Raw genomic sequence first — 18,551 nt, 5'->3', positions numbered from 1 at the left:
TTCCTTCAGGGCTTTGAAATTTTCTCCCTAAGTCAACAGGCCTGTTTTCTTCATTTCTTCAGGAAATAGTCTCTGTTCTGAATCCCTGTCACAAGAAGCTCTTAGGAAAAGAGGCCCCTACCTCTCTGCTCAAACTCTGTACTCTCCCCTCACTCAGATTTTATTTTTTGTCACAGTCCCTTACCTTTTGACGGGTACAGTCCAACGACATATAACACTTACTCTCCCAATCAGCCCTTGGTGAGTAGCAGGTTTGGTAGGGACAAGTAGGCTTTTGCACACCACGCTCCAGGCCCCCAAGTGCGGTCTGACTGCTTCTCACTCCTCAACGAATCTGACCAACTGTGGTTGGAACTCTCAGGCCACAGTGCTCACATTCCGACACACAGGGCATTGTCCACGAAATACAGGTCATTTTTTTCAGTCTGAACAGCGTTATACCCCCTAAAAAATATATCCCAACCAAGGCAACCTGGTCCAAGATAAATCATGCCTGTACATGTAAAACAGAAGATAACAGTGGCTACTTCAACTTAGAGCACCCTGATCTACCTACAAGGAAATAATAGTTTTCACTCTCAAATTAGCGTTACAACAGTAAGTGTATGTAAGTGTCTAGAGAAAAACGTCGGGAAGGTTCGCCTGTTCATTTTGGCCTTCTGACATTCCATCCGCATCCATCCCTTGTCTGGTAAAACTGCCCCATCTCACTCACATTCTGATAGACTGAGTTTTGTTAAAGCTGAATCCTGCTTCTAGAGCGCCTAGGGCAGGGGGATTTAGAGAACGGATCTGTTCTATCGGCAACTTGTGGCTTTTTTAGGGTATCTCTCAGAGCCGTAAGTATCTAGAGTTCTCCCTAATTTCTCTGACAGCTAAGGCATCTGAGGACCCATTCTTTCCCCCTTCTAAGGTTCGGGTTTCCTCACCTGGGTCAGTTTTTGGGTGGCTCTCTAGGATCCAAAAATACACTGCGGAGAGCTCTGCGTCCCTCTGTTGCCTGGGTAACAACGTCGTTTAAGATCGCCGCCAACCCCCGCCTCCGGGTTCCCGCTTGACTTTCCTGGCCAACCATAGAAGAGTGTCCTTTGAAACCTCACGAGAAGTAACCAATCCGGGCGCGTGCCAGTTGTGGTCAATGGCCGCCCTTTCCAGTTAACTAGGTCGACCCCTTTTAAGCCTGGGTCTCAGCATCGCTCCGCGGAGAAGCGCCCGCTGCGCAGGCTGGCTCTTTTCGGCCGCAGAAGTTCCGGGTCCGCCTCTGGCCGCTCCGCAGTTTTAACTGCCTTCGCCTTTACTTTGCAGCCACCAGAGTTACCGCCACCACCGGTTTTCGTTTGTTCAGGAAATCGGCGGGCTCCCTCACTGTTACTTTCTTCCTGCACGTGTATTCTAGATCGGACCGCTAGTTGTCCAGCAGATTCCGAACAGCGTGGGCAGAAAGGTAGGCTCGGTGGCCGGGGGGTTTGAGGAGGTTTTGTGGCGGCTCCACACGCGCTCCCCACGCCCCCTTTCCGCGCTGTGACAGAGACACGTGTTGTGGTTCCGTCCCGGCTCAGCGTTTGTGTGTGTGTTTGTGTCTATGTGTGTGTAGGGTGGGATCGCGCTTTTTTTCCTCTGCTGTGGGCAAGCCTTCTGGATCCGGAGCCCCAGGGGGAGCACCCCTACGGCTGCCATGCAGCTCCAGCGAGGCACCGGCCGGAGCTACGCGTCGCTCCCACTCACGGGAACGTCGCCGGACCCGGTGCCCCGCTTTTCCCGCTTTGGAGTGCAGAAACGCTGGCGCGGCGCCAGTTTGCTCTGCTTGGCAATCGGAGTGTTTGCACTTGGCCTAGAGGTACAGTTGTGACCCTAGTTTCTCAGGAATTCCGTGGTTTGGTTTTAAATAAAAGGGAAACAGAATAGATGGCTTAATAAATGTTTGGAGTATTCAAAACTGATTAGCTATACATATAACCCCTTCCATGCCCTCAAGAGGAATCCTAACAAGAAGGCCAGGAATCTGGACCTGAGCTGTGAATTTTTGCCCCCTTGGATGTATGGATTTGCCCCTCTAGGTTTCTCTGTGCTGGAGTAGCAGTCATCAACCACAATATGAGTTAGGTTGAATGTATTTTTTTAACTAATAAATATGGACATTTTCAAAAGGATACACTCTAAAAAATGTATGAATCATAGCATATTCAAGCAGATTCAAGTGCCATAATAACACTCATGGTGATTAGCTTTCTTTTTGAATGTCTTTTCCAAAGATTATATGAGTATGTATTCATTTGTAATTTACATTTTTTTATAAAGGAAGCAATTAAGTTGACTGGGAGAATAAAAGCTATAATTGGTCTGTATTAGCACATTCCCCCTTTTCAAAGCACACAGGTTGTCTTATTTTCTGTCATTCTAAAACATTCTAAAACTAGAGCCTCTTTTTAAAATTATAAAATATTTCAGACAGAAAATTACAGAGACTATTATACACCATCATCCATGTACCCACGAAAGATTTAACAATTGTTAACCTTTTGCCATATTTTCATTAGATATTGGTTTTTTTTAAAGAACTAAAACATTACACTAAAACTAAACATAAAACGAAAACACTACTCTTTGTACCCCTTCCCAATCCCAGAGGTATTTGTTCTTCTGAAGTTGTTAAATATTTTTCCTGTGTTTTTAAGTGCACTCAAACATAGATGGCCATAAATGATTTGTAATATATTGTTTTGTATGTCCTTTGACATTTTCATAAATGGTATACTGTACTTACTCTTCTGCAACTTTTTGGGGCTCAACATTGTTTTTGAGATTTGTCTATACTGATAAATGTAGATAAAGTTAGTTATTTTAGGGGGGATAAACTGGGAGATTGGGATTGACATATACACACTACTATATATAAAGATAACTAATAAGAACCTACTGTATAGACAGGGAGCTCTGTTCAGTGCTCTGTAATGACTTGTATGGGAATGGAGTCTGGAAGAGAGTGAATATATGTATATGTATGTCTGATTCACTTTGCTGTACAGCAGAGATTAATACAACATGGTAAATCAACTATACACCAATTAAAAAATTAATTAAAAAAAATTTTAAAATGAAATAACACATATATAACTCATATAAATACTAAAATGTGAAGTGACTTTTATTTTTTACACAATTATTTCAGTAACACAGAAATATTCAAAAATGCTATCTTGCCATTTAATATGTACAGTTTTCATAGGTTTCTCCCGGTAGACTTATTGCACAATCCAGGAATAAAGCTTAAAACAGAAAGTCATTTAGGAGTAATAAAACCTAAATTAAGAAAAGAAAAAAAAGTTGCTTTTATTGCTGTAAAGTAGCCCTCATATAACTATGCCACTTAAAAATATCTCCATTCCACTATTGTTGTTGGACATTTAGGTTGTTTCAAGTATACAAATATTCATATAAATCATACCACTAAAAGAGGTACCTACATTAGGCAAATTCATAGACACAGAAAGTGAAATAGAGGTTACCAAAAAGTAAAATAGAGGGGCTGGGGGAGTGGGCAATGGGAAGTTATTGTTCAATGGGTACAGAATTTCTGTTTGTGGTGATGAAAAAGTTTCGTAAATATTGAATAGAGAGTGGTGATGGTTAAACAATGTTGTGAATGTACTTAATGCCACTGAATTGTACACTTAAAAATGGTTAAAATGGTAAATTTTACATTATATTTTACCACACAAAAAAATTACAAACATAAGAATTATGCTTATTTTTCAAAGGCATACCTTGAAAAATATACTTGATGACTAGTTTTTTTGTGGAGTAAAGCCCTGAGAAAAGTGAGATTTATTTTAAAAAATAAACTTGAATTAAGTTATATTAGCCAGATCTATTTTTCCTTGTAAAATGATATTTTTTCAAATCTTTAAATGACTACTATTACTTCATGCTTAAGATTTTTATGAATACTAGTATGCTTCAGAAGTTTCCAGTTTTTCATTTGTTGTTGGTTTTTTTTTTTTTTTTTTTGCTCTTTTTCTCCAAGGTTTTGAGGGAGGATTCTTCTAAAAGTGAGTAGGCCTTGAGGCTGTACTTTGCATTTGAATGCCATTCCTCTTTCATTTCTTAGACTAGTTCTCTCCAGTGATGTACTCTCTTCTTTCTCCTCTCCCCTCTCCTAATCCTGTTCTTTCACTGCTGCCCTTTTGGGTCCCTCTGCCTCCTTTCCATTTAGCCAAGCCTTCTCTTTGGGTTTCTCTGCCCTCCACTCCCGTCCTCTATTGAGTCCCCTCCCCTGCCTTGTATCCTTCTCAGCTCCTCCAAGATTTCCCCTCTCTTGAGTCCTTCTGCCCACCCTCCCCTGTGGTCTCATCCCTGGTCTTTTCTTTTCCACTGTTGTAACTGCTAAAGGCATTCACTAAAATAAGACTTGTTTCATGGAAATGTACAGTCTTCTCTGCAGTGTCAGACTTGTAATATTCGGAAAGTTGGTCTTAATTTTGGGATTTGAAAAAACCTTTCTAGCCTTTAAAATAAGATTCTGACATTATGGCCTTGACAAGTTATAGTATGAGTACGAAGGGGGAGAAAAACACTTAACGTGAAAGATAATCAGTGAGTTATATTGCTTAAGATGTTTAATATGAACTGAAAACTAATGCACAATTTTCCATAGCTCTATATTTTATTTTGGCATAAAATAAAATGATTACCATTAGAGGTTTGATCCCTTCCTATTTCCTTGAAAATGGCTGTGCTAATTTCACCTCTCCCTATCCATTTCTCTCTGGGGACTCAAACATTTAGGATAAAACATTGGTAACTCAGTTTCTACTTCCAGAGTTGGCATCAATAACTGTCAGTGCAAATAAGGACCCTATTGTACTTTGAGGCTTCAATTTTTCTACTTTCTTCTTTAGTTCCATTTCTGTGACGCTTTCTTGGTGGAAAAGGGGTTTCTTCAGTGATTTGGTACTTTTCCTTTGCTTCTCTGCCTCTCTCCTTAGTTCCATAATTAATATGTTAAGGAACCATATGTATCATCAGAAGTTACTATTTATTGGAATGGTTTTATACCAGAACTAATCACATTGCATGAATTTTCAGGCCAGGTTGTTTAGTCATGATGTTCTTGAGAAGGTGAACTGAATTCGTGGAATGGTGAATGGAATTCACCATTCACGTGGAATTCATGAATGGTTATCTAGTAACTAGGCATTTTAGGGAGAACGTTGTCTCCAAAGAGGATTTGCCTCCAAGAAGGCAGAAAAACTTTTTAATCCATTACATGGCTGAACTTCTATGCTAGTCACTTCTTGACAGTTATTTCTCAAAGTAATGTGGGGGAATAATGGCATGAGTGATTTCCCCCAAAATCATTTATACTTTGTGAGACAGAAGCCCCTAAACATTTATGTTGAAATGACCTATAATAGGTACCCAGGCTTGAACTTATTTTGTTTCTGCTCTTTGAGATGCAGACTTATCTTCCTAATATGTGTTGCTTAAGCTAATGTTACAGTGAAAGTATTGTGTTCAGTTCCTTCACTTACTATTTGTTTGACCTTGGGAAAGTAATTTAGTATCTTAGAGCCTCAGTTTCTTCAACTATAGAATGGAGATCAAAATACCTTTACGGTTTGTTGTAGGTAATTAAAAGATGAGGAATGTCAGATTCGGTAAGTGCTTTTATCATTTCCCTTTTATTCAAGAGATTCAAGAACTTAAGTGGTAAAATGGTGTGTCCTGAAATGACCTACCATCATTTATTGATCCTGAGTCAGGTTTCCTACTAACCAGAACACTCCTAGGACCTATAAAGGACGATAGGTAGTACAAAAAGAAGATAATTTGCATGCTGATAAATGAGATAGTTGTGTAGTAATTTTTTTGAATTGTAATTTGAAATGCAATTTATGTACACTCTCTGGGCCAGCTTAGAGAGTGTCCCATAAATACCCCTGATTGACTGATCCTTCACTGACAGTGAGGACAACCCCAGCATTATATTTTAGAAAGCTTTCATATAGCACTTTACATTAAATTAAATTAGACAAGATAATATATGTGGAAGGCCCTTTGTAAACTTATTTTTAAGAAAACATTTTGGTTACTCAGTGAAACTGCCAGAATTTTAGAGGTGAGGAAACAGATTCTAATTCATTTAAGTGATTAGCACAGCCCGATAGGTGGCAGCACTGATTGAATTGTCTCATTTAGACTGGACTACCAGGCAGGGATCATCTGCCCAGTTCCAGGAGCCTTTTCAGTGAGCTCCGATGATTTCTTTAGGCCTAGTGAATTTTCTGCACAAGTCCTTCACCATCTAGTACTTCTTTCTTTGAACATGTGTGCTTGCATTAAGACATCCAGGATGGAACTGTAAGCTGGGCTCAACATATAAAGCTGTAGTTTTGTCAACTTTAAGCTCCTAGTCAGGCAGTGTGGATAAGGAGAGAGCACTCTGAAGAGGAATAGAAAGAAGTTGGCTAGAGGAACTCAACAATGACAGAGACAGATATTCCTACTCATAGCCACATAGAGGGAGTACAGACTTGTTTTCCATTTTTATTAAAGTAGTGATATGCAGAGAGAAGCTAAAGTGTGCTAAGGTCTTATTTCTTTTTTTTTTTTTTTTTTTTTTTTTTTTTTTTTTTTTTTTTTTTTTTAGGCTACAGACATGCAGGCTCAGTGGCCATGGCCCACGGGCCCAGCCGCTCCGCAACATGTGGGATCCTCCCAGACTGGGGCACGAACCCGTGTCCCCTGATCGGCAGGCAGACTCTCAACCACTGCGCCACCAGGGAAGCTCCTAAGGTCTTATTTCTTAAAAAGGATATGGAATACTGATTAACTTCAGGCTTTCTTAGAAGAACATAAATTTAAATGTGTTAAAGAATTCAAGAGAAACTCATACAAATAAATATAATTAGCATATGTAACTTCCAAGTATGGGAAAAATGATGGAATACAGAAAATTCCATCAGTCCAATTACGTAGAAAAAGATAAAAGATAATACAACATGGCAAATAAAAAAGACAAAATAAGGAGAAATATGAATCCAGTTGTGTCAGTAGTCATAATAAATGTAAATAAATTAAACTCACTCATTAAGAGATTCTTAGACTCTATTTTAAAATTTTCAGCTTTGCTATTCATAAAAGCCATGCTAAAAATGACTCAGAAAGGTTGAAAACAAAGGGAAGGAAAAAGATACACTAGGCATATAGCAACCAAAAGAAAAATGGTGAAGCAACATTAATGTCAGACAAAATGTGATCTAAGGCAATTTAGTAATAAACAGATATTTCACACTGATGAAAGAAAGGAGATCTGCCAAGAGAGTATCAACCATGAATCTATGCCCCTAACAGCATAGTCTTGAAATATATAAAGCAAAAAAGCAATGGAATTATAAGCAGAAATTGATAATCTCTAATAATGAGAGACCTTTTTTTTTTTTGGAAACGAGGTTTATTTATTTATTTTTTGGTGCGTTGGGTCTTCGTTGCTGCGCGTAGGCTTTCTTCTAGTTGCAGCAAGCGGGGGCTACTCTTCGTTGCAGTGCGTGGGCTTCTCCTTGCAGTGGCTTCTCTTGTTGCGGAGCACGGGCTCTAGGTGTGCGGGCTTCAGTAGTTGTGTCATGTGGGCTCAGTAGTTGTGGCTCATGGGCCCTAGAGCGCAGGTTCAGTAGCTGTGGTGCACGGGCTTAGTTGCTCCGCGGCATCTGGGATCTTCCCGGACCAGGGCTCGAACCCGTGTCTCCCACGTTGGCAGACGGATTCTTAACCACTGTGCCACCAGGGAGCCCATGAGAGACATTTAAAACACCCTTGTTAGAAACCGGTTAAGCAGAATAGATTAAAAAGATTTTTTAAAGTACAAGGATGTGACAGATATACGATCTAAATGAGACGGAAGGGAATTTTTAATTCCAAATTCTTAATGACAGATTCATTTTTAGTCCCAAGGTGATTTTCATTTGTTTTATTTCTCAATTTTCTAAGGAAGAAAATATTTAAATGTTCATGCTACATTTAGCAGAGAAATTCTAATAACAGGGTAATTCTTAAATTACTTTCAAAAGAATGGAAAGTCCACAAATGCGAGGGCACAAGAAAAAGTTCCACCTTTTGATGGCTACCAGAAGTTTTTCCTTTGGCCTGCAATATGACATTGATGACACTACCTAATTCTGAAAGTATCAATGTCTATGACAGTATAAGAACCATGGTTTGGCAACAGTATTTCTTCTGTCAACATCTGTGATATTATCATATACTTATATATCATAAATATGGAATATATAATTATATAACATAATAATATTATTATAATATAATTTATAATGCTTATAACCTCAGGAGTGTGGTACCCTTGGGAATATAAGACTAAATACAGCAAGGGCTCTTATTCTGCCCAGAATACCTTTCTTTCTGTGCCTTCCAGGACTGAGTTATTATACCACTGAAATCACCCTTTGGAGCTCACATTTTAAAAGTTCTAAGATGTGTATGACTTAAAAATAAGCATGTCATATTAACACATTTAGATAAATATCGTCCTTCAGAGTTAGTCTTGGGGAGGTGTTCACTTATAACCATGACACAAACACTACTCAAGATACTGTATTTTACCAATTTTAAGAGGTATAGTTTTCCATATTTTAACATCTCTGCAATTGAAATGAGTCTTAACAGTTGATGGTATCTTACAATCCCTTTTGGCTAGGTGGCAGTTGTGATGTCATAGTTGTTTCCATATGCACATTTAATATCAAAATGTCTAGGATCAAACCCTGCCTAATGGGTGTCTTGGGTGAAAATCCCAGAGATAACAGGGGATCACCTGTAACTCCTAGAAACCAATGGTTGTGGGGAGCGAACGCAAAAGATGGTTAATCAGGCTTAGTTATTGATTATGCTGAAGTGGGAGACAAAAGGAGGCTGGTCTACATATTTGCAAAGCTGGCTTGAAAGCATAGCAAAAATGGCTTTTAGTTCTCTTATGAGTTCTTTTAAGAATTGCTGCAGCAACAGTGCTCCTGGTGGCACAGAAGACTTTAAGAAATTTGAGTGGAAAATTGGACTCTGAGTATTTTTTCTTAATATATGCATGTTTGATTAAAATCTGTGTCTACATTGAAAGGAGCTCTTTCAAAAAGTAAAAAAAAAATAAGTGATGATAAGGAACTGTAACAGATTGGTGTTGGTTTTTTTCTTTTTGTTTTTGTTTTCCTTTTTACTGGTGTATAAAGTAATGGGGCTCATAACTTTGATGAAATATTTTTGATACTGATTTCTTAGAATTGCCTTTCAGAGCTATTGTGTAAAACCTGATTGTTAGTCGCATCCCGTTTTAGAAATCTTGACTGGGATAGAATGATAAGTACACAGTGATTTTCCCTTAACACTTCAAGGGATATTTAGAGATATTATTCCATCTTCTTCTAACATTTACTGTTGCTAATGAAGAGCCTGCTGTCAACCTGGTTGTTACTCCTTATTAGGTAAATGATTTTTTCTCTCTGATAACTTTCAGATTTTTTTCTCTATTCTTAATATTTTAGGGTTTCAATATAAAGGGTGTGTGTGTGTGTGTATGGTGGTGGGAGGAGTTGCCTGATTGCACTTGATGGCTTTAAGCATGAGGACTCATTTTTCTTCAGTTCTAGCAAACTCATTTATTAACTCTGAATAATGTCTCTGCCATTCTATTTTTTTCCTTCTGACATTCCTTCTGGATATACACTGAAACTTCTCTTTTATTTTCTCCTTATCTCTTAATTTCTCTCTTCTTTCCCATCACTTTATCTGCCCTGTGCTCTGGCAGATTCTTTTCTTCTGTTCTCTCTTCCTGTTCAATGATTTTTTTCCCTCTTCAACTGTGTCTAGTCTACTATTTAAATCTATCCCTTGAGCCTTTTTATTTCTAATACTGTATCCGTTTCTTGGATTTCTCCGTGGTTCTTTTTCACATTCACTTGTTTGCTTTTATGGATGCTATTTCCCTCTTGAGCTCTTTGAACATATAAAACATTTTAATGTGCCATTCATATTGCTCTATCACCTCTAATTCCTTAGATGAGAATTTCCTCAATTTTCAGGTCTATAGACTACTTACTTAGACGTTTTGTAGTTCTTGTCTTTGAGTTAATTTTCTCGGGGGGTTTTGGATCATGGATGACCTAGGAAGTGGAGATATCTCTGATAAGTGATGTCATGGACAACCTGCCTGGGCCCTGAAAGTTTCATCAGCTCCTAATTAGTGTTTTTATGTTACCATCTTAGTTTGAAGCTTCCACACCACAAAGGTAAATTGAATTTGAGCTGTCTGTGTATATCTTCTGTACCAGCTTGGGGTTCCTGCATGTCTCCATTGCCTTTTTCATTCTCCTATAGAGATTTCCCAGATATAAGCTCCACTAGGTTTCTGCTGATTGAGGAGCCTATGACCTTACCCTGTGGCCTCAAATTTACCCACAATCTAGCATATTTCCAACTTTTAGGGCACACATCTCATTCAAGTCACCCCCTTGGGCTAAGCAGCTTCAGCTTCTGCTCATAGATATGAATTCCCTGTTTGGCACCTGAAAAATTGTCTTCTTTCTTTTTTTTTTTTTTTTTTTTTTTGGCCATGCCGCGGGGCATGTGGGATCTTAATTCCCCGACCAGGGATGGAACCCGTGCCCCCTGCACTGGAAGTGGAGAGTCTTAACCACTGGACTTCCAGGGAAGACACTGTCTTTTTTCTTAAAAAACTCTGTATTTTTTAAAAAGTGTTTTTAGTAAATGCTTTTGAACTGGTATTTCTTGGAGTTTGGAGTATAAGAGAGTGATTCCAGTGTGGCTCCCATCTGCCGTCTTGACCTGGAAGTCTCATTGAGATCTCTAAAAATTTTCTTCTTCCATTCCTCTCTTACCCCCATTTAGGGTTTGGAGTCAGGAGCTGGTTTATTTTTGGAGGAACTGGTGCCCCTACCGGTTGGTTCACTTCTGGCTCTGCAGAGACAACCACTTAGCTACAGAGTTTACTTTCTCTACACCTAGTATAGGAGGTTTAACTTAGGGACTCCATACCAACCAGTTAGAAGTTCATCTTCTACTGGCCTGTTCTCACTCTGTAACACAACTCCAGCTAGGCAGAATACAGGATTCAGCTTTGGAGCACCAGTTGCATCAACTCCTATCCCAGTAGGAACTGGATTTCCTTAGGGTAAGAAGAGTACCATTTGATTCTTTTAGTGGCTACAAAGGTAATCATCTTTCAAAGACAAACTTTCAATTCGGAGTATGGAAAGGGTAAAAGGATGGTGTGGCATTTCGAAGTCAATTATTAGGAATTATGCTACTCATTCCCAAGGTAGTCCTATAAATTGAAGTCATTTCTGATTTGAGACACAAGGCACGTTGAATTCTGATCTGTGGTATCCCTTCGTTTTATGTGAGCCATAGGAAGAGTACTCACTGGGTTTTGAACATATACCATCTTGAAATTAGACTGCTTGCTTATTAAATGGCTCTCTCTAGAGAGATCTTTGTCTATTGATCATTTTAATGACCTTGGATATACATTCTTCCCTCCTGCATCTCAGAATTTTTAAAGGGAGCATTTTAAAAAATGCCTTTCTATGTAAATTCAGTTGGATCCAGCCCTTTCTTTCAGTAACACCTGATAGCCTGATGAAAGCTATTCCCTCTGGAATTCTCCCCTATACTGTTAGTTATCTAATAACCTGTAATTGAGTGTTAAATAACCTTTCTTAGGACGGGTAATTTAAATACTGAAGCACTTTTTTCGTGGGTCATGAAATACATTTAAAAATTTCTAGAAACTCTATTAAAGGTATGCCTCACGTAACTTTGTGATTCAGTGTCTAAAACTAAAAATTATGTTTTTAATAAAGTCTGCCAGACCGGCAGAAGAAGTGTAAGTTCTGTTGTCTGTACTGAAAATAAAAATTCCGCAGCTACTCCTTCCCCATCAAAACCTTTAAAACTTTTGTTCTCCTTAAAGTAGACCGAATTAGGAAACCTTTATCTATGGATGAGTGAATACGGAGCTCTGTACATGTATTCCTGTAATAATATCTGGTTATCTTTCCTTCTGTATTGAGATGAAATAACCTATGGAATAAAATGTTATAAAACTTAATTTTGGGGAAAAGTCTGCACCTGCCGAAGAGGCAAGAGACTTTTTCTTCCCTCTTTGTTTCCTGGTGCGTGAGGAGAGGGGTTTAAGAACGCTGCTTAAAGGAACCCCAGAGACGGGCGCGAGCCGCGGCTAAAAGCGCAGACCCCAGAGACAGGCGCGAGCCGCGGCTAAAAGCGCGGACCCCAGAGACGGGCGGGAAACGCTAAGGCTGCTGCTGCCGCCACCAAGGGGCCTGTGTGCGGGCACAGGTCACTCTCCACACCCCTCTTCCGCGGAGCCTGTGCAGCCCGCCACTGCCAGGTTCCCGGGATCCAGGGACAACTTCCCCGGGAGAACGCACGGCGGGCCTCAGGCTGGTGCAAAGTCACGCCGGACTTTGCCGCCGCAGGCCTGCCCCGCACTCCGTGCCCCTCCCTCCCCGCCGGCCTGAGTGCGCCAGAGCCCCCGAATCAGCGGCTCCTTTAACCCCGTCCTATCTGAGCAAAAAACAGACGCCCTCCAGCGACCTACACGCAGTGGCAGGGCCAAATCCAAAGCTGAGCCCTGGGAGCTGTGAGAACAAAGAAGAGAAAGGGAAATCTCTCCCAGCAGCCTCAGAAGCAGCGGATTAAAGCTCCACAATCAACTTGATATACCCTGCATCTGTGGAATACCTGAATAGACAACCAATCATCCCAAATTAAGGAAGTGGACTTTAGGAGCAAGATCTATGATTTTTTTCCCTATTCCTCTTTTTGTGAATGTGTATGTGTATGCTTCTGTGTGAGATCTTGTCTGTATAGTCTTGCTTCCACCATTTGTCCTAGGGTTCTATCCGTCCATGGTTTTTTTAAATTTTTTTTTTCTTAATAATCAATTTTAATTTTAATAACGTTATTATACTTTACCTTCGTTCTTTCTTTCTTTCTTTCTTTCCTTCCTTTAGACAACGAATCATCCCAAATTGAGGAGGTGGTCTCTGACAGCAAGATTTATGATTTTTCCCCCTTTACCTCTTTTAGTGAGGGTGTATGTGTATGCTTCTGTGTAAGATTTTGTCTGTATAGCTTTGCTTCCAACATTTGTCCTAAGGTTCTATCCGTCCCTTTTTTTTTTTCTAAATAAGAATTTTTTAATTCAATAACTTTATTATACTTTATTTTATTTTTACTGTATCTTCTTTCTGTCTTTTTTCCTTCTTTCCCTCCTTCCTTCCTTCCTCCCTCCCTCCCTCCTTTCTTTTCTTCTTGCCTTCATTCCTTCTTTGCTTCTTTCTTTCTTTCTTCCTTCCTTCCTTCCCTCCTTTCCTTCTTTCTTTCCTCATACTACTAATTCCCTCTACTTTTTCTCCCTTTTATTCTGAGCCATGTGGATGAAAGGCTCTTGGTGCTCCAGCCAGGAGTCAGGGCTCTGCCTCTGAGGTAGGAGAGCCAACTTCAGGACACTGGTCAACAAGAGACCACCCAGCTCCACATAATATCAAACGGCGAAAATCTCCCAGAGACCTCCATCTTAACACCAGCACCCAGCTTCACTCAACGACCAGCAAGCCACAGTGCTGGACAACCTATGCCAAACAACTAGCAAAACAGGAACACAACCCCACCCATTAGCAGAGAGGCTGCCTAAAATCATAATAAGACCACAGACACCCCAAAACACACCACCAGACGTGAACCTGCCCACTAGAGAGACAAGATCCAGCCTCATCCACCACAACACAGGCACTAGTCCCCTCCACCAGGAAGCCTACACAACCCACTGAACCAACCAGCCACTGGAGACAGACATCAAAAACAGCGGGAACTACGAACCTGCAGTCTGCAAAAAGGAGACCCCAAATACAGTAAGATAAGCAAAATGAGAAGACAGAAAAACACACAGCAGATAAAGGAGCAAGATAAAAATGCACCAGACCTAACAAATGAAGAGGAAATAGCCAGTCTACCTGAAAAAGAATTCAGAATAATGATAGTAAGGATGATCCAAAATCTTGGAAATAGAATGGACAAAATGCAAGAAACAGTTAACAAGGACCTAGAAGAAATAAAGATGAAACAAGCAACGATGAACAACACAATAAATGAAATTAAAAGTACTCTAGATGGGATCAATAGCAGAATAACTGAGGCAGAAGAACAGATAAGTGACCTGGAAGATAAAATAGTGGAAATAACTACTGCAGAGCAGAATAAAGAAAAAAGAATGAAAAGAACTGAGGACAGTCTCAGAGACCTCTGGGACAACATTAAACGCACCAACATTCGAATTATAGGGGTTCCAGAAGAAGAAGAGAAAAAGAAAGGGACTGAGAAAATATTTGAAGAGATTAGAGTTGAAAACTTCCCTAATATGGGAAAGGAAATAGTTAATCAAGTCCAGGAAGCACAGAGAGTCCCATACAGGATAAATACAAGGAGAAATACGCCAAGACACATATTAATCAAACTGTCAAAAATTAAATACAAAGAAAGCATATTAAAAGCAGCAAGGGAAAAACAACAAATAACACATAAGGGAATCCCCATAAGGTTAACAGCTGATCTCTCAGCAGAAACCCTACAAGCCAGAAGGGAGTGGCAGGACATACTGAAAGTGATGAAGGAGAAAAACCTGCAGCCAAGACTACTCTACCCAGCAAGGATCTCATTCAGATTTGATGGAGAAATTAAAACCTTTACAGACAAGCAAAAGCTGAGAGAGTTCAGCACCACCAAACCAGCTTTACAACAAATGCTAAAGGATCTTCTCTAGGCAAGAAACACAAGAGAAGGAAAAGACCTATAATAACAAACCCAAAACAATTTAGAAAATGGGAATAGGAACATACATATCGATAATTACCTTAAATGTAAATGGACTAAATGCTCCCACCAAAAGACACAGATTAGCTGATTGGATACAAAAACAAGACCCTTATATATGCTGTCTACAAGAGACCCACTTCAGACCTAGAGACACATACAGACTGAAAGTAAGGGGATGGAAAAAGATATTCCATGCAAATGGAAACCAAAAGAAAGCTGGAGTAGCAATTCTCATATCAGACAAAATAGACTTTAAAATAAGGACTATTACAAGAGATAAAGAAGGACACTACATAACGATCAAGGGATCGATCCAAGAAGAAGATAGAACAATTGTAAATATTTATGCACCCAACATAGGAGCACCTCAATACATAAGGCAAATACTAACAGCCATAAAAGGGGAAATCGACAGTAACACATTCATAGTAGGGGACTTTAACACCCCACTTTCACCCATGGACAGATCACGCAAAATGAAAATAAATAAGGAAACACAAGCTTTAAATGATACATTAAACAAGATGGACTTAATTGATATTTATAGGACACTCCATTCAAAAACAACAGAATACACATTTTTCTCAAGTGCTCATGGAACATTCTCCAGGATAGATCATATCTTGGGTCACAAATCAAGCCTTGGTAAATTTAAGAAAATTGAAATTGTATCAAGTATCTTTTCTGACCACAACGCCATGAGACTAGATATCAATTACAGGAAAAGATCTGTAAAAACTACAAACACATGGAGGCTAAACAATACACTACTTAATAACGAAGTGATCACTGAAGAAATCAAAGAGGAAATCAAAAAAATACCTAGAAAGAAATGACAATGGAGACACAACGACCCAAAACCTGTGGGATGCAGCAAAAGCAGTTCTAAGGGGGAAGTTTATAGCAATACAAGCCCACCTTAAGAAGCAGGAAACATCTTGAATGAACAACCTAACCTTGCACCTCAAGCAATTAGAGAAAGAAGAACAAAAAAACCCCAAAGCTAGCAGAAGGAAAGAAATCATAAAAATCAGATCAGAAATAAATGAAAAAGAAATGAAGGAAACAATAGCAAAGATCAATAAAACTAAAATCTGGTTCTTTGAGAAGGTAAACAAAATAGATAAACCACTAGCCAGACTCCTCAAGAAAAAAAGGGAGAAGACTCAAATCAATAGAATTAGAAATGAAAAAGGAGAGGTAGCAACTGACACTGCAGAAATAAAAGAGATCATGAGAGATTACTACAAGCAACTCTATGCCAATAAAATGGACAATCTGGAAGAAATGGACAAATTCTTAGAAATGCACAACCTGCCAAGACTGAATCAGGAAGAAATAGAAAATATGAACAGACCAATCACAAGTACTGAAATGGAAACTGTGACTAAAAATCTTCCAACAAAGAAAAGCCCAGGACAAGATGGCTTCACAGGCGAATTCTATCAAACATTTAGAGAAGAGCTAACACCTATCCTTCTCAAACTCTTCCAAAATATAGCAGAGGGAGGAACACTCCCAAACTCCTTCTACGAGGCCACCATCACCTTGATACCAAAACCAGACAAGGATGTCACAAAGAAAGAAAACTACAGGCCAATATCACTGATGAACATAGATGCAAAAATCCTCAACAAAATACTAGCAAACAGAATCCAACAGCACATTAAAAGGATCATACACCATAATCAAGTGGGGTTTATTCCAGGAATGCAAGGATTCTTCAATATACGCAAATCTGTCAATGTGATAAACCATATTAACAAATTGAAGGAGAAAAACCATATGATCATCTCAATAGATGCAGAGAAAGCTTTTGACAAAATTCAACACCCATTTATGATAAAAACCTGCAGAAAGTAGGCATAGAGGGAACTTTCCTCAAGATAATAAAGGCCATATATGACAAGCCCACAGCAAACATCATCATCAATGGTGAAAAACTGAAAGCATTTCCACGAAGATCAGGAACAAGACAAGGTTGCCCACTTTCACCACTCTTATTCAACATAGTTTTGGAAGTTTTAGCCACAGCAATCAGAGAAGAAAAGGAAATAAAAGGAATCCAAATCGGAAAAGAAGAAGTAAAGCTGTCACTGTTTGCAGATGACATGATCCTATACATAGAGAATCCTAAAGATGCTACCAGAAAACTACTAGAGCTAATCAATGAATTTGGTAAAGTGGCAGGATACAAAATTAATGCACAGAAATCTCTGGCATTCCTATATACAAATGATGAAAAATCTGAAAGTGAAATCAAGAAAACACTCCCATTTACCATTGCAACACAAAGAATAAAATATCTAGGAATAAACCTACCTAAGGAGACAAAAGACCTGTATGCAGAAAATTATAAGACACTGATGAAAGAAATTAAAGATGATACAAATAGATGGAGAGATATACCATGTTCTTGGATTGGAAGAATCAACATTGTGAAAATGACTCTACTACCCAAAGCAATCTATAGATTCAATGCAATCCCTATCAAACTACCACTGGCATTTTTCACAGAACTAGAACAAAAAATTTTGCAATTTGTATGGAAACACAAAAGACCCCGAATAGCCGAAGCAATCTTGAGAACAAAAAAAGGAACTGGAGGAATCAGGCTCCCTGACTTCAGACTATACTACAAAGCTACAGTTATCAAGACGGTATGGTACTGGCACAAAAACAGAAAGATAGATCAATGGAACAGGATAGAAAGCCCAGAGATAAATCCATGCACATATGGACACCTTATCTTTGATAAAGGTGGCAGGAATGTACAGTGGAGAAAGGACAGCCTCTTCAATAAGTGGTGCTGGGAAAACTGGACAGGTACATGTAAAAGTATGAGATTAGATCACTCCCTAACACCATACACAAAAATAAGCTATAAATGGATTAAAGGCCTAAATGTAAGGCCAGAAACTATCAAACTCTTAGAGGAAAACATAGGCAGAACTCTCTATGACATAAAGCACAGCAAGATCCTTTCTGACCCACCTCCTAGAGTAATGGAAATAAAAACAAAAATAAACAAATGGGACCTAATGAAACTTCAAAGCTTTTGCACAGCAAAGGAAACCATAAACAAGACCAAAAGACAACCCTCAGAATGGGAGAAAATATTTGCAAATGAAGCAACTGACAAAGGATTAATCTCCAAAATTTACAAGCAGCTCATGCAGCTCAATAACAAAAAAACACACAACCCAATCCAAAAATGGGCAGAAGACCTAAATAGACATTTCTCCAAAGAAGATATACAGACTGCCAACAAACTCATGAAAGAATGCTCAACATCATTAATCATTAGAGAAATGCAAATCAAAACTACAATGAGATATCATCTCACACCAGTCAGAATGGCCATCATCAAAAACTCTAGAAACAATAAATGCTGGAGAGGGTGTGGAGAAAAGGGAACCCTCTTGCACTGCTGGTGGGAATGTGAATTGGTTCAGCCACTATGGAGAACAGTATGGAGGTTCCTTAAAAAACTACAAGTAGAACTACCATATGACCCAGCAATCCCACTACTGGGCATATACCCTGAGAAAACCAAAATTCAAAAAGAGTCATGTACCAAAATGTTCATTGCAGCTCTATTTACAATAGCCCGGAGATGGAAACAACCTAAG

General features: G+C 39.2%; 1 protein-coding gene across 1 annotated transcript in view; it reads left to right on the top strand.

Moving 5' to 3' along the window:
* Window positions 1–1,149: 1,149 nt before the first annotated feature.
* The window catches only part of NUP62CL (nucleoporin 62 C-terminal like), a 69,357-nt gene continuing 51,955 nt past the window's right edge, over window positions 1,150–18,551 (top strand). The window contains exon 1 of the mRNA XM_027089498.1: window positions 1,150–1,444. The gene's annotated coding sequence lies outside the window, so the exon portion shown is untranslated. The remainder of the gene's footprint in view (window positions 1,445–18,551) is intronic.

This window comes from Aethalodelphis obliquidens, unplaced genomic scaffold (genome assembly GCF_003676395.1).
Source record: "Aethalodelphis obliquidens isolate GAN/ISIS:26980383/991018 unplaced genomic scaffold, ASM367639v1 scaffold66, whole genome shotgun sequence".
NCBI lineage: Eukaryota > Metazoa > Chordata > Mammalia > Artiodactyla > Delphinidae > Aethalodelphis > Aethalodelphis obliquidens.
This window is presented reverse-complemented; position numbering and strand designations above follow the sequence as displayed.